The sequence below is a fragment of the Hermetia illucens genome, chromosome 2 (genome assembly GCF_905115235.1).
Source record: "Hermetia illucens chromosome 2, iHerIll2.2.curated.20191125, whole genome shotgun sequence".
Taxonomy (NCBI): domain Eukaryota; kingdom Metazoa; phylum Arthropoda; class Insecta; order Diptera; family Stratiomyidae; genus Hermetia; species Hermetia illucens.
The window spans coordinates 47,605,170-47,619,869 of NC_051850.1; the positions used below are offsets into that span (position 1 = coordinate 47,605,170).

At 39.8% G+C, this 14,700-nt stretch overlaps 1 protein-coding gene across 1 annotated transcript in view; it reads left to right on the forward strand.

Annotated features, from left to right (window-relative positions):
* Positions 1-14,700, forward strand: part of LOC119649891 (frizzled-2) — a 354,344-nt gene that overhangs the window by 162,785 nt on the left and 176,859 nt on the right. The gene's annotated exons all lie outside the window — the stretch shown is intronic.

Consider the following 14,700-nt stretch of genomic DNA (forward strand, 5'->3'; position numbering starts at 1 on the left):
ATCTCGTGTGACAGTGTCTATAACAAGAACAAAGAGGGGTGGTGATCTTTCTGATCAAACGCAAACATTTTGACGTGAAGCTGTTGTCCACGACTGGAACGGGTGGCATGAGATCTGACTAACTCCGGAAATTTGGAAGCAAATCGATTAACGTAGGGAACTGGAGTTTTCACTGTAACTGCGAGTGAGGGCAAACATGATGCACTTGCGCTGTGATACCGCAGCGAATTCCGGTAAGTGCAACAAATTTATTATTTCGTAGATCAGAGAACAGTAGCTACTGCAGATAATAATGATTTCGCAGCACGAAAGAACTTCTTTTGTGGGAGGTGGGTACGTTAATGGTCAACTTCTCATTCGTAAAGGTCATAGTTAAAATCAATCTGGGATGCATTAGAGAGCATTCCGATAACTCAATCGACAGGGAATCGGTTGGTTTCTGATTTGGATGTTTCTGTACTGATCCGTCGAATCATTTTGGAACAGCGTTTGTAGTTTCTGCTTCACCTGTTCTTCATCGGTTTCAAGAAGGCTTTGGACAGCGTGAGAAAAAGAGTTTATCTGGAATACTAGCAGTTTTTGGAACGGCATATGATGACGCAAATCGTGACGGCCTATATCTAGGTAAAAGTTCATAGGAATTCAAAGTTGACAGCGGAGTCTGACAGATTACATTTCTTCACCGATACCACCTGAGATATTTTCTGCAGTAGCTCGATTTGTTCCGCGTCAATTTCCTCTCTGTGTTGTTATATTGGTGCCACGCATGAAAAGCGACCACCGGTGTTACTCAGGGGCCCAGCCTTCGTAAATATCTGTCTCTGCCGTACCACCGGGGTACTCTGGCCTCAGAACATCTCGAACGGAGACCTGAGTCGCCAAGGAAAGGGCGAAAGTGGCAGTGGATAGGTCAAACTGCTATTGTTGTCTTTCCCATGCAATTGGGGATAGTGGATTATCCCGAAGTGACCGAGGAGTGAATCGCCCTAGAAACATAGGGGACAGAAAAGGTAGATTTGGATTTAATTGTACCCCTGCATTTAGAAACATTAGATGTTCAGGCATTTTCTCCTTAAAACACCCTTGCCATTGGTAGACACCGTTTGAAATGAAATGCTATTCTTTCAACTTGCACTGCAACTGACAAAGTCTAGTAAGGGGCTTTGTCTTTTGACTGAACTTTGCTGCAAATGGATGGATGGAAATGCGTGTTATTGAAAAGAGCATGTCTTTAGTCTATCCTTTGATTGTGAGTTAAACTAAATGGAGTTGAAAGTTGTGCTGTATATTTTCCTCCTGTACTACAGATTAATTTCTCTAAATTCTAAATTCTGTTAATCTGTTAAACTTGGTTCCCATGCGTTAAAATTAGGAGCATTTTTGCTATAAATTTACTACTTTAATGCGAATTTATATGTAATCCCCAAAATTATTACAGTTAATCAGACTACACGCAACAGCGAAAATCTCTTTCACCACTACTCCTTCCCTTCCCCACTTCCTCTCGAAAAGCAATTCCGTGATACAAAATAAATTGCGTGAAATCAGCAGTAAGTAGCTCCGTATCCGAAAATCTTTATTTTTTTCGCCAACAAATAGATGGAGGCCTTTATTTTGGAATTTTCTAGTCGTAAATTTATGCGTTTATATCGTTTGATCGTGCCGCTCATGTGTACGACATGAAAGTGTGTCATTAATATTTCTTATAAGACGCTTATCATACCCGTACACACACTCTCTTTACATTGTAGCATGGAACCAGGCTGTAGGCTTTTCAGCCAACTGTAATTGTAGCTATCATGGTACTGAGTCGAGGTACTATATCACATCAGAAACATAACACATCACACACAAATTATAAACAAGCAAACACTTAGCATATCTCCTTTATGTGATGTTTCTCGTTTCTTAGTTTTATCGACCTTTTACGTTTATCATCAAGGTCAGTGCAGGAATTATTTAAATTTGAATTGTTGTTTTGATAATAATTTATGGGTCTAGTATCTTTTCTTGGAAAGAATAGACTCATTTTATCTAAAGTCAATGGGAGAATCAGTTGTAATAATTCTATAGTTTATGATTTCATTGCTTGCATGAGAGTGATATAGTATTGCTAATATAAATATTAGCTGTGATTGGATTTATAATAAGTTCTGGAAATATCAATTTATTGAAAAAAGATATAAGAAATATATTTTTTGGGCTGGGATCTCGCACGTTGGAAAAAATCGAACGATTCCCGAAATGCTGTCCATACTTTAATGAAATAAAAATATCAAGCCAGAGAAGAATATTTTTTCCTTTTATTTATAAATAAAGATTTATTAATCAACATACTCTGCACATAACAATGTTAAATTTATAACTAAAAACTCGAAATGACGCTAATAACTATATATCTCCTTTATGGTTAAAATACCCCCGTATTCAGTATTCTTACGCCAGTGAGTAGACCTCTTAGATTTATAGTTCACTCATTGATTGACATTCAAGATAACAATTATTTATTTTCACAGTCTTTTTGTAGTCTCCATATCACTGATACTTTCAGGAATATAAAACCGGATTAAGATGTTCCAAACATGGTCATTTGTTTGCAGCACAAACACTTTACCAAAATGGCACGATTTATAAATTTGAAATCTAGTTGGGGCAAGGAACTTATTGGTTTATCTAAAGCTATGTGCAGTTAAAACATCTCAACGATGCAACCCCCGGTATCCGGTCTAAGCGTGACTTAGTAAGTAACTCTAGGCATCCCGGTTTTGCGCCGAGTTCCAGTTTTATTTACATCAACATCACTGTGTCAGGTTGAAAAGGATCTATCATAGGACATTCCGCGCCTGAAGAGTACATGCTGTTCAGTACATGCTCGCCGATGGAAAAAATAGTGTAATTGTTCAGCCCTTCAAGCAGATTTGCGCTGCTCCGTAAACCCAGACGTAGAAAAAATCGGCATGAATTGCCTCCTCTTATGATTCTTACACAATTACATATGTTATGAGGTACAGCCTTGAGGCACGCACCCCGCTCACGATAGAAGCAGGGCTAACAATATTTAGAATTCCCATCGATTGAAAACGTCATTTTAAGCCCTAAGCGGGAAGGGAATCCTTGATTGGGTTGTAGCCGAAATACTATGCAGATTCAAAGCAAGAAGGAGGATAAAGTATAGAAACTGAGTGAAACTAAAAGAAACTCGGATCACAGTTAGAAAACAAGTCGGGAATTCGGAAGCTCGGCGCTTCAGGTACGAAAGGTTTTGCTAGTATCAAAATCGGGAATAAGATGCTTCATATTATAATCTATATGGCTTAATTTTTATTATCCTAGGATGAGCATAAGGGTGGTTTCTAGTCAATTTTCCCAAAAATGTGGTAATATGCTATTGTTAACTTAATTTGAGCAGATATCGATTTGGAGAGTATTTTGAATCCTGGACACCGCTTAGAGGCAGCTTCATGAATTTCCCGTTAAAGAAATCAGCAATTTTGACCCCCCGCACTCCCCACCTTTCCAATGAATGTCAAAACTAAGACTGGGTTCGAAGAGCACTAATGGAGACCTTTCATTTGATCCCCAACATGACTATATTCGGTCAAAAAAAATTGTGCATTCCCCCTTTTGCATGTACAAACCGCCAGACATTGAACCGATTTTAATTTATTTTGCAAACAAAACGTCAAATATGATAAATAAAGGGATCAGTCCAATAGTGACAAAGAGGTAAGATAAGCTAAATCTTTGTTCGCTAAGAGCTCCCATAGAATCACAAGGTACTGTCATAAAGCCACTATTCGATATCTTTTTTGTTTGATGGATCTTAATTCTGCACCCACTTGATGTCAAACAGGGCCAAATGGAGAGCAATTCAATTCCACTTTTTTGGTCAACAGGCATCACTTTTTGGCTCAGCACCCAACATTCAAGAAGGACGAAGGGGGTTAACGATTTTGGTTTATGTCGATAACGTTGATCCCAGGACATAAGTGGGACAGCGCGTTATCTTTACCCCGACGAAACCATTAGCCGCCTTCATCTCTTTTTTTATTTGCTCATTCAAAAAAGAGTTTCTTGAGGCATATTAAATGTCCGCTTGTGAACCTTTATAACCTGGCCACAAAGTTATCTCGGAAACTTTAATTCACTAATGTGTGGCGCTAGATTGATTTACCATAATATTGAAGAGCCTAGGCTGAAACCATACTGGCGGTTGGCAAATCTCGGCTCCGTTAGCTTAAATTGGCGCCATCTAGACTTTTAACGGGGTTGCCTAGAAAACCCTTGGTTAAAGGTTGATGTTATACTCGTCTCAAGAACATATGACATGGATCTTCATGTTTTTAATGCCTCCAACTCATTTCACCGAAGGAACTAATAAATACAATGTTCCTGGTTTTCCTAATACTAAAACCCTGCGGAGAAAGTTCGAATCGGCTTGTCGATTTTGATTACACATGAACTCCCAACATTATTCTCTGGAAGTAACTAATAAGGACTTCATTCATGCAGATGTGATCAGGTGAACTTATATACCATCGATCTATTGCCCTTTAAGGCAATGGTATTCATGTTTTAGGAACAGTTTCCTCAATTCTTTAAAACTTTAGGGGTAAATCCTGAAAGAAATGTCAACACGAAGTATACACCCTGGAGCCCATAGTTAGTCCTTTCTAAAAGTAAAGAACTTACTACTACTTAGGTTCCAAAGGTTCCAAAACTGCACAACCAGTGTACGAACTATCATCAACAAATTCTTCCATAATCATCACGGCGCATGATAAGCGAAAAAACAATATTCCATCAAATACGTTGAAAGCAAATCTAACACTAACGAGGTGATCAAGCTTTTCAATGAAGTTGTACTGAACCGCCACTACAGCAACACCAAAATCTACAAAGAGAATCGTCTGCAAATATCAATAACTTTCAAGCTTTTAAAACACCGAGGTGTAAACTCAACGAAACCCGAATGTGCTTAAATCGGCTCTTATAGCGGATCAAAAGTTAGCAGTTAACAAGATCATTATATCAACAATCAGAGAGTTTCTGTTAAGAACCCGCTCAGGAGTTAGGCCAAAAATAATGAACACGTCAAACGTGGAAGAAGTACTTAGATAAAACTATCCCCAAATGTTCAATTCAAGCTGTGTCATCCACAAAAATCTTTGAAAGAAATTCAGAGTTTCATTAAGAAACAGGCAACCCGGAAAAGGCTTCAAGGTGTGGTCACTTCATGCTGGAGCAGTTACCAATAATAACCTTCAAAATGCTGAACAGGGAGCTATATATTTAGCTCCTAGTTTTGGCGGATGTATTTATCGGCTGGTTTGATGGATCTATCTAACAACTGCCTAAAGATTTCTAGCACATGTTACTCAATGCACTAATGAATTAGTCAAGAGCTAACTACAATCAATTTCCCTAGATCGGCCTAAGATGTAAACTTGGTAAATCTAGCTAACGGCTGATTAGTTTTTCAGCACATGTCTGCCTGGAAGCGATAGTGTCATAATTATAATATAATGTCCCTTGATAATTGCTGCTCTTGTAAATAATCTTGGTACTTTCACGGAACTTTCTAGTATCAAGCGCAATATCATTGCTTATGCTGCTTTAAAATCTATATTTCCAAGAGTTTTGAGTTTGAAAAATTCACCATGTGTTACTAACTAACCACTAAGCAGATTTGGAATGGTACGTCTAGACTTTACATCGGATCATTTCCTTGATTGTCAGTTTCTGAAAATGAGTCCTGCCTTACTTTAAATTTGAGGTTTCTGATCCCGGTTCTCCTATGTTGCCCCAGATGTAGAAACTAAGATGTTTGAAGGTTTCGTAGTTCTAAGTACATAGGTCTTAGACCTATATTAGGCGCATTCTACTTTCTTCTGAAACGCATGCCTAGACTCCTGTTTGTAAGCTGGTAAAATTTTGTGGTATCTTCGTTTGAGTTCGGATAAAGCTATGCAATGTTGGGCCTTCCTTCTCACACTGACTACAGATAGTCGAGCCCATGATCTTGATTTTCCTGAGATGATAAGTAAAAGTATTTTCCCTTCAAAGGTCCTGTTTTGGTTCTCACGGTCCCTTTCTTAAGGTATAGTATATTAGTGATGCTACCCTAACAGTCTCATTTTCTTTTCTATTGTTTCAACGGATTGTGAGAATCATATTTAAGTTGGAAGTGGTTTGTCTTTTCCTCATTCAGTGTTCATTCCTAGAAATATTTTCGGCACTCTTAGGTGTTTCAAAATTTTCGCAAGTTTCTGAATTCTATTTATCTTGTTGCACGGTTTCTGCCCCAAGGCGCAAAAATCGGAACTCCGTCGGTCATTTGCATTCCAATTTACTAAGGAATTTATAGGTCATGTGGTTCCAACATTGCTATTGATTTGTTTAACATCTCTTTGCACATTTTTTGCTCAAATATGCTGAACGGGAAATTCTCTTCACGTGCATATTGTTCCCGAAAGTGGAAGTGGATAGCTCACACATTTAAGAAGGGTGAAAACTATAATGCGTATTATATTATAAAATGGAACCTACATGTCATGATGGCTGACGTGTGGGTCACCCTTGAACTACCTGCCGTAAAATCGAGGAGGTGGAGTGCAAGCTTCTCAGAAAGCCGTGGAGGCAGCTGAGGCGCTTTGCCAAAAACTGACAGCGATGGCGCATGAGGGAATATGGCAACACTAACACTAAAATGAGAGGGGGTCCCGCTCCTCGTTTATATCGGCGCAGAGAATACATCCAATTTGACGTAACATAAATATTTCCAATAATCACCGTAATTACTTGAGACGTTAATTTACTTCTTCGTGCTTTGGTCCAACCTATTTCTCAAAGCACGGCCGTGTACGGAGCGATTTGCCCGTTGTTACCGTCTCCTGTACAATTTCTTCCTAGTCGAAGTCAGCAGTTTTATCGGACGGTGTCACTTTCCTCCCCTCCTATAGGGAATGCACCTTGTCCGCTAATATGAGGCTGCCAGCATTGGAATTTCTACTTCTAAATCTTGCATTGGCATTTCTATTTTTGCTAACCAAAAATACAGCAACTATAGAAATAATAATTGGTGCATTTTGCGAAAGTGATTTCAGTCCCAGTAGATCACGGAAAAGTCACATTGGATTGCGAAACCGAAGCATGAATTAAGGGGAGTTGAAGCAAAATTGCACTTTCAAAATGCTTTGAGGTAAATCAGACTATCGCTAGTCAGTAACCGATGTTCCGATTAGCCGTAAATGACCCGCTTTCTGATGTGGTGATGTGCAAGGATTTCCTTCCTAGCCCACACATTCAAGATACCGCGTATAACCTTTGGGTGCGGCAATAATTTGAAAATGAATGATCGAGTGATTCATAGTTATGACCTACTCAAAGGTGTTATAGTCACTGTGATTTTGCGCTCTTCTAAATCCTTAAATATACATACACTAACGGTCACTATTTTCATGGAAATCATTTGCAACAGGTTCAATCAATTCTAGAGGATGATCTGAATGCAGTCAAATCCATCCTGGCTGGTTCCCCCTTTCTGGCCTAGAAACTGTCTTTCTTGATAAGTCAAATAATTGTGCTGGCCGGTGAGACAAAAAACAAAAATCGATCTTTTTGCCTCAAGAAATAGGCCGAACATTTCAATCCTTGGGCAACCCCCCCTCCCCCCCTCTTGCCAACATAGGAATAGTGCAACACGCATTTGGCAGTCTCGCCACATTAGATGTCTAAATATTTCTTTATTGCCTGTATCGACCCGCTAGGCAACAATCATTTTATTGCACGCTAGCATGGAAATACATATATAGGATTGCATTAGAAAGGGACAGTGATCAAATTTAATACCAAATGTATATGTATTGTATAATTATGAATAAAATTTATGAGTAGGGGAGATTTTAAAGTTAATGAGTTATAGGTCTCTCTCTCATTTAGCTTGGAATCAGTATCCCTATAATATTCTTGACATTAGATGACGGCTCAATTCGTTCTGTTAAGCAAGGTAGATTAAAAATTAAAGCACTGGTTAAGGGGCGGGATTAAAGCTAATTAGTTCAAACAAGGCACCATTTGGTGAATGTGACGGCACAGTTGAAATCTATTCACTAAAATCAACGGTACATTAAATTATGATATCCCAAGAATATTGTGTAGAATTTTCAGGATGAAATATTAAAAAATAAGCCAATGGCAGGAATTATTCGGAAGTGTCTTCGAGAAAAATAGAATTGCGATGCCCCTTATACCTCAGTGCTGAATCATCTGAAATAAAAAAATCAAAGTTCTTTCATTAGATGTTGGAATTCCCCAAGGAGGGGAGGGTTTTCGAAATTTCAATTATTCACTTTTTGGGAACACTTTAAAGTGAAAAACAATAGAAAATATTACCAAATTTGAAAAGGTAAGCAAAAGGAAGGTGCAGTAATTTTGGAGTTACGAGGGACTGGCTCCGAAAACGTGAGTTGTGGGAAAAAAGCTTTGAAGTGTAAACACTTAAAAATTTGAAATAAACCGTTCATAAGCGAGTTGTATCGGCTCACACCGATTCTAGATTCATAGAGGATGTTTTTATCATCCATTATGTTTAAAGCACCTTTTTGCTCCTATCTACGATGAATCATGCTTTGTTTAGTCCGTTTTTTCAGCTTCTGACTCCGCTCGGTTTATCGCGCTCATTCATGGGCCCCTGGTCCACTACTGATCCCGATGCCTTGCGTAAATGTGAGTAAAGCAAAGGACCATCTTGGAAGCACAGTCAAAGGTAGTGCCTCTCTTTCCAGGATAGTCAAGTTAAAATCACTTCCAGGCAAATTTCTTCTACCAGCATCCTTTCCGTTAATCTGCACGTTTACATATACCAAATCCTTTGCACATTCTTTCGCTTTCTGCTGCTGCATGTTTATGTTAATTGCATCAAGTCTATCACAAGGCAAGTGAATTGCACAAAGCATTTCTGTAAGTCTCTCAAGCACACTACTTCATCAAACGGTAATGAGACAAAATCTGGAAACGAAGAAAGGAAGAAATGAGTTTGACAAAGATGAATGCACTATCATCCTTTTAGAGTATTGACTTTGATGGTCAGGGCTGCCAAAAAGGATAATGAGTTCTAACAAACGCTTACAATTTTCTAATGGAATTTACTATCTCTACGCCTAATTGTTCTGGGACGTTGAGACCGCGAAGGAACATGTCGAATGGAGGATTTACTTTGAAGCAATTTACAGAAGTTTCAGATCGCTCGGAACTTCCAAATGAACTCAGCAAGCAACGCCTAAGACAGAATAATCTGCTCATTTGTCATCGAAACGGAAACCCTACACCTTGTCGAAATGCTGCAGGTTAACGTTCGCATCATCAAAAGGATTAAATTCGTATCTGAAAAGCAACTTTGCTTTTCCACGACCGCAACTTTTCATTTTTTATTTGATTTCTCCTCTAGCCTGCAGCCATAATGAAAGTTACGCTATGCAAATCACATTCATATGATATCCGTGTGTTTTTCCTTTCACGCCGTTTTCCCAATTTGCGCCAGAAGACATCTTTTACCGTGTTAACTGGTACGCTTTGAGGTGCACCTCCTGCGTTGAGGACACTCATTTCAACGATATCCATGATTTCTACTACAATAACCGCTTCAGAATGCGAGGATTTTAAATAGAGGAAAAATAACATGATGCATATCTCCTGAATCCATGCGCGTTATGATTTCTAGTGGGTGTGCTGACTCCTTGCGTTTTCAGGTATTTCATGGTTTGAAACGTGGCAACCGGCTGAAGTGGAAGGTAGCCCATAATATACTCCGATAACCATTTACATTATCCCCTAAGCTCTTTTTCTTTCTGGAATCCACTCGCTCGAATGCTGCAATTGTGAAAGGTGTCTGATTAAATGGATGCACTTACTCCGTATATCCTCGTTCCTCGGTCCCTGTAACTCTCACTTGAAAACAGTATTCCGTTGAGAATTTTCCTTGAGTGTGTTCCTGAACATATTCTCCAATTATATGGAACCATACGTTTTCACTTGAAAATGTACGTTTTGAAAACAAGGGATGCTATGGCATGGTATCTTGTGATATTCAATGAAGAAGGATAGTACAGGGAGCAGCTAGATGTGCTCCATTCTATGCGTGTAATGACGCAAGGAACAATAGCTTCGTGCGGAGTTTCACCCAATCATTGTTACAAGCAGGAAAAATTGCAAGTCTCCAGAGAGTTACTTGCAGGCACTTTTCAGATTTAAGTCACGGAGAATCTATTACGGAACAATGAAAGGTTCACTTGCGATTATCACAACTGCGACTATTGTTTTGCGTAGAGTATGTCAGAGTGCGTAGAACTATTCTAAATTCACAGGATTTCATGCATAAGAGCAGTAATTCCGTTGCAGTCGACATATAATATTATTTGAACCGTTGGCCTTATTGTTAATATGGAAAACTGTCGCATGCTTGACAATATAACTATCTCGAGGAAGAATCCAAATGTAGGACATAAGGTTGAAATTGAATAGATGGCTCTTTCGCGTATAAAACACATACGAATATATATTATTTTTTGTACATTGTGTAAAAGATGAATAACGTTCTAAGCAACAGTCTATATGCACGGCCTAACCTTATCACTTATATGGAAATCAGTTCCATTAACTGCACACTTCCTTTGAATTCGAGGATGTTTCCCAAGACCATTCCTTATTAAAGATGGTCTCTTCAAATCATCTGGCGTCTGAGGAAGTTAGGTAAATGCATATGAAATGTAGGACTGCCTCCTCCTCCTCGTTACATTGGCTGTATGTTACTGACAATACTACGCCATTCGCGAGTTCTGCCAAGGTTTCCACATGCCTTTCCTTCAGAGTTCTTTCAGAAAATCTGCTATCAATATATGTAAGTACAAATTCCTCCATTCGGTTGATTTGTCCAAAGTTGGGTTTGGTCTCACTTGGAATCACTCTTTTCTCTACATTAACTGGATTGCTATGACTTTGTTATAGGGTGCTGACAACGTCGATTGACTGGCGGAAGAGATTTATTTGAATGGTACGATCCCGGCATTTTTTTACAAGCGCCCTTCTTTCGACAGTAATATATCATGCGACCCATAATATCGTCGCCGTTTTCTCTAGCAATCGACCCAGTTTCTAAATAGACACATGGCTATACAATTGATGACCTACACGAAAAAGGTTCTAATTCGTTGGTTGCTTTTCTCTTTAATTCCAAGTGAATAGGAGTTATATTGGGAAATTTCCGCGCTGGACATAGCCGAAGACTGATTCTTGATCCTTTGATTGATTCTTTTGATATTGTTCCAAGCTCAGGATAAAGGCTCAGAATTTTCGAGTAACAGTGTCGGTCATTTTCCATATAGAAGTTCAGAGCGAACATTAGCGCAAAATAGCCTCAACGCCGGGTTGGTTTTTGAATAGTTGCATTTCCAGATTGACACAATAGCGAAGCCGAGCTTAGGACCATTACTACTAAACTTCGAGCGATATCATATTCAGTGCCGCCTTCAGCAGAAACAATGATTCCTACAGATACAAATTATTCAACACTTTTAACATTCTTCCATTAAACCAAAAAATGACCATTCAGACTAAGAACCATAGTTTCACTGGGTATTTTTTTTCAGTTCCATTCTGTTTGCTTCCTTCTCCAAATCCAAAGCCGTTTGACCAAACTCCATTCGGTGAAAGAGTAAGCAGCCGAGATGCTTCAAGAAAGGTAGCATCGTTCGTTGGTCGATTGAACATCGAAGCAGCGGCTTCGATAACGAGAAAAAGTATTGGCGGATACTGCTTTGGACTTCCAAGTTCATCATCATCAACGGCGCAACAACCGGTATCCGATCTAGGCCTGCCTTTGTAAAGAACTCCGGACACTCCGATTTTCCGCCAAGGTCCACCAATTCAATATCCTTAAAAGCTGTCTGGCCATCGCACCATCTCAGGCAGAGTCTGCCTCGTCTTGTTTTTCCACCATAGATATTGCCCTTATAGACTTTCCGGGCTAGATTATCCTCATCAATACGGATTAGGTGACCCGCCCACCGCAGCCTGTTGAGCCGGATTTTCCCCCTTCCCAGTTCCTCTAAGATTATTTGTCGGAAAAGCATATGACATTTTGCCAGTCGTAGCGTATTCCGATCATAGCTGTTATCTTCTCTGGGGAGCCCCGCCCGGATAGAACACTTCAGATACACTCCCTATTGCCGCTGTTCGAAACATTTTTTAAATCGATGAAAAACAATACCCCGCATACTGCTCCATGATCATCCGAAAGTTATTAAGGTGGTCAGAGCAGCTGGATCGAGAACAGAAACCAGATTATCGCCATTATCTTCGCCATACCTGGAAACACGTAAATGATGATCATTCTCTTCGATTCACTAGCAAAGATATCGGATTCGCTGCATTTTTGAAAAGATGGAAATAGCGACTGCAGTATTCACCGTGATGCCGCATGGGGATAGCCGATGACGGCAGAGTTCTTTCTACTTGAGCAGGTTGATGACGTAGATAATTTCCTTTCGGTTTAGAAGCCCCTATGCTACCGTGACCTTCCATATCGTCCACAAGAGGTGAAACTTGATCGGATATTGTATGATTGTGAATCGCGATGAAGTGCTCTCTCTATTTCTCAGATGTTTATTGTGTCCTACTGTTAACGTCCCTCACAGGACCATCCAAAGGCTTTTCTATTTTGCGTTACATGGTGGCAAAATTATGCCTACCTTCTGTAGCTTCTGTTCTTCTGACGAAGGCAATGGTAGAGATCCAGTTACGGGGAAAGCTACACCTCAATTCTCATGGTCACTGCCACTCTCTGCCATCAACAGGGTTCTCCCAGTTCCATACCTTAATTGATTTGCTCCTACGTTTCCGCACTCAGCCAGGTCTTACGTCGCCCTTCTACCAATTTTTTGCTTAGGAGAAACATGAAAAAGACGATCCAATTGAAGTGAGTCATTAGAGATGGTTCGCTCCATTAAGCCAGTAGAAAATTTGTAGAGAGTAAACATGTAAGAATGTTCCTCGTACCTTTAGGTAAGGTTTATCAAAAGGATCGGTACGGATAGGATAATCCTCACGGGGAAAGTTTTTCCGAAAGAAAGAGATCTGGTTAAATTAGAGTTTTTCACTAAAACAAGGCAATATCAGTTCTGGAAAAGCATCCAGATCACAGATAAATACTCATGGTAATTTAAACTAGGAAGTTGAAAAATTTTAAAGCCAATTAATCAGAGTAAAAGTGGAAAGAGGTACGCCATATGAAGGCAGATATTCTGGAACAGCGATCGTTGACATCAAGCAGTGTCTGTCGAAGCGAAGCTTATCATTGAATGTTACACAGAGGTTTTAGTTGGAGCTTCGGTATGATAAGGGATGACCACCAAGAGTGTCGGAAAATAGAGTGGGAAAGAAATTGGAACAATGTTACGTCTAATGGCAATCGCCAACGTTTAGTACCAAGTGACTAACAGAGCGCCAGTGAGCCAGAGTGTTTAGGTTTAATTGTAGGGACAGTCAGTCTACATTGGACAAAGAAAAAGCTCAAAATCATCAGCTCAACGCAAACAAGGGATAGTGAGAGAGAAGGAAGCTCGTTGATGAAGAATAAAACTGGTAGTGGACCCAAATTGGATCCTTCTAGTACATGAGAAGAAGAAGGAAGGAAATGGATTATGCAACAATCGTAAGAAATGTTTAGATAAGCAACAGACGAGGCATATAGTGAATGATAGGAGAGTGTTAAGTAAAGCGGGTTTACACAAAAGCGTCATGTGATTAAACGAACAAAGGCTTTCCAGAAATCCGTATAAATAGCATCCATTTCATACCAGGAATTAAACTTTGTCCAAGAAGTTGAGGACAGTGACAGGCTCTTTGCAAAGGCTAGATAAATGATTGTTTTTTGGCAAAGGATGCTAGGAACGTCGTTAAGGTTGGAACCAGCGTTGACGTCAAGGCTGTCTATGAGCTGCACCCAGTCAGTAAAGAAGAAGGAAAAAAAAAATAATTGCAGATTAAATTACATGATAATTGAGGTGTGTCAACAGAATAATCTGTAAGCTCCAGGGAAGCGGAAAAAAGCCAACTGTGAGACCAGAAAGACTTGCAATTTCTGTCACCCAATACGGTCTCGCGACTGGCCAAATACTCTTTGGTGAATTTGGTTACTCACAACTTTACCGAAGCTTCCATGTTGCAGAAGCGAGGATGAAATCGCGGTTTATAATCGCCGGCGTCAAATTGAAGCCTTCGAGATCGGCTTTTGAGACATGGGAATTAAGTGAGACGCTTTGCACATCGAATTGAAGAACAGGGCGATGAGCATTAAAAACAACGTAAGAAAGAGCATCTGAGTATCGGGAAAAGCAATGGGCAGGCAGGTTGAAATGGACCAGTGGACGATTAAGTGATTTAATGACGTAAAACCTAAGGATGGTGCTGGTGCAAATGAAAGCTCCTGCGCCTAAAAAAAAGTTGACCAATGGCGTCGAGGTCGTGAAGACACATCACTGAAGGAAGCTATTATACGGCTGAAGTGTTATCTTCCGTCGGCGGCCTAGGGCTCATTAATTTCTTCAAAGGAGTTGTTTTAAGTATCCATTGTTCATGCAGCAAGAATGTTTTCTCACTCGTCATAGCCAGCATGTCACTCCGTATCGGAGGTGTTGTTGACAT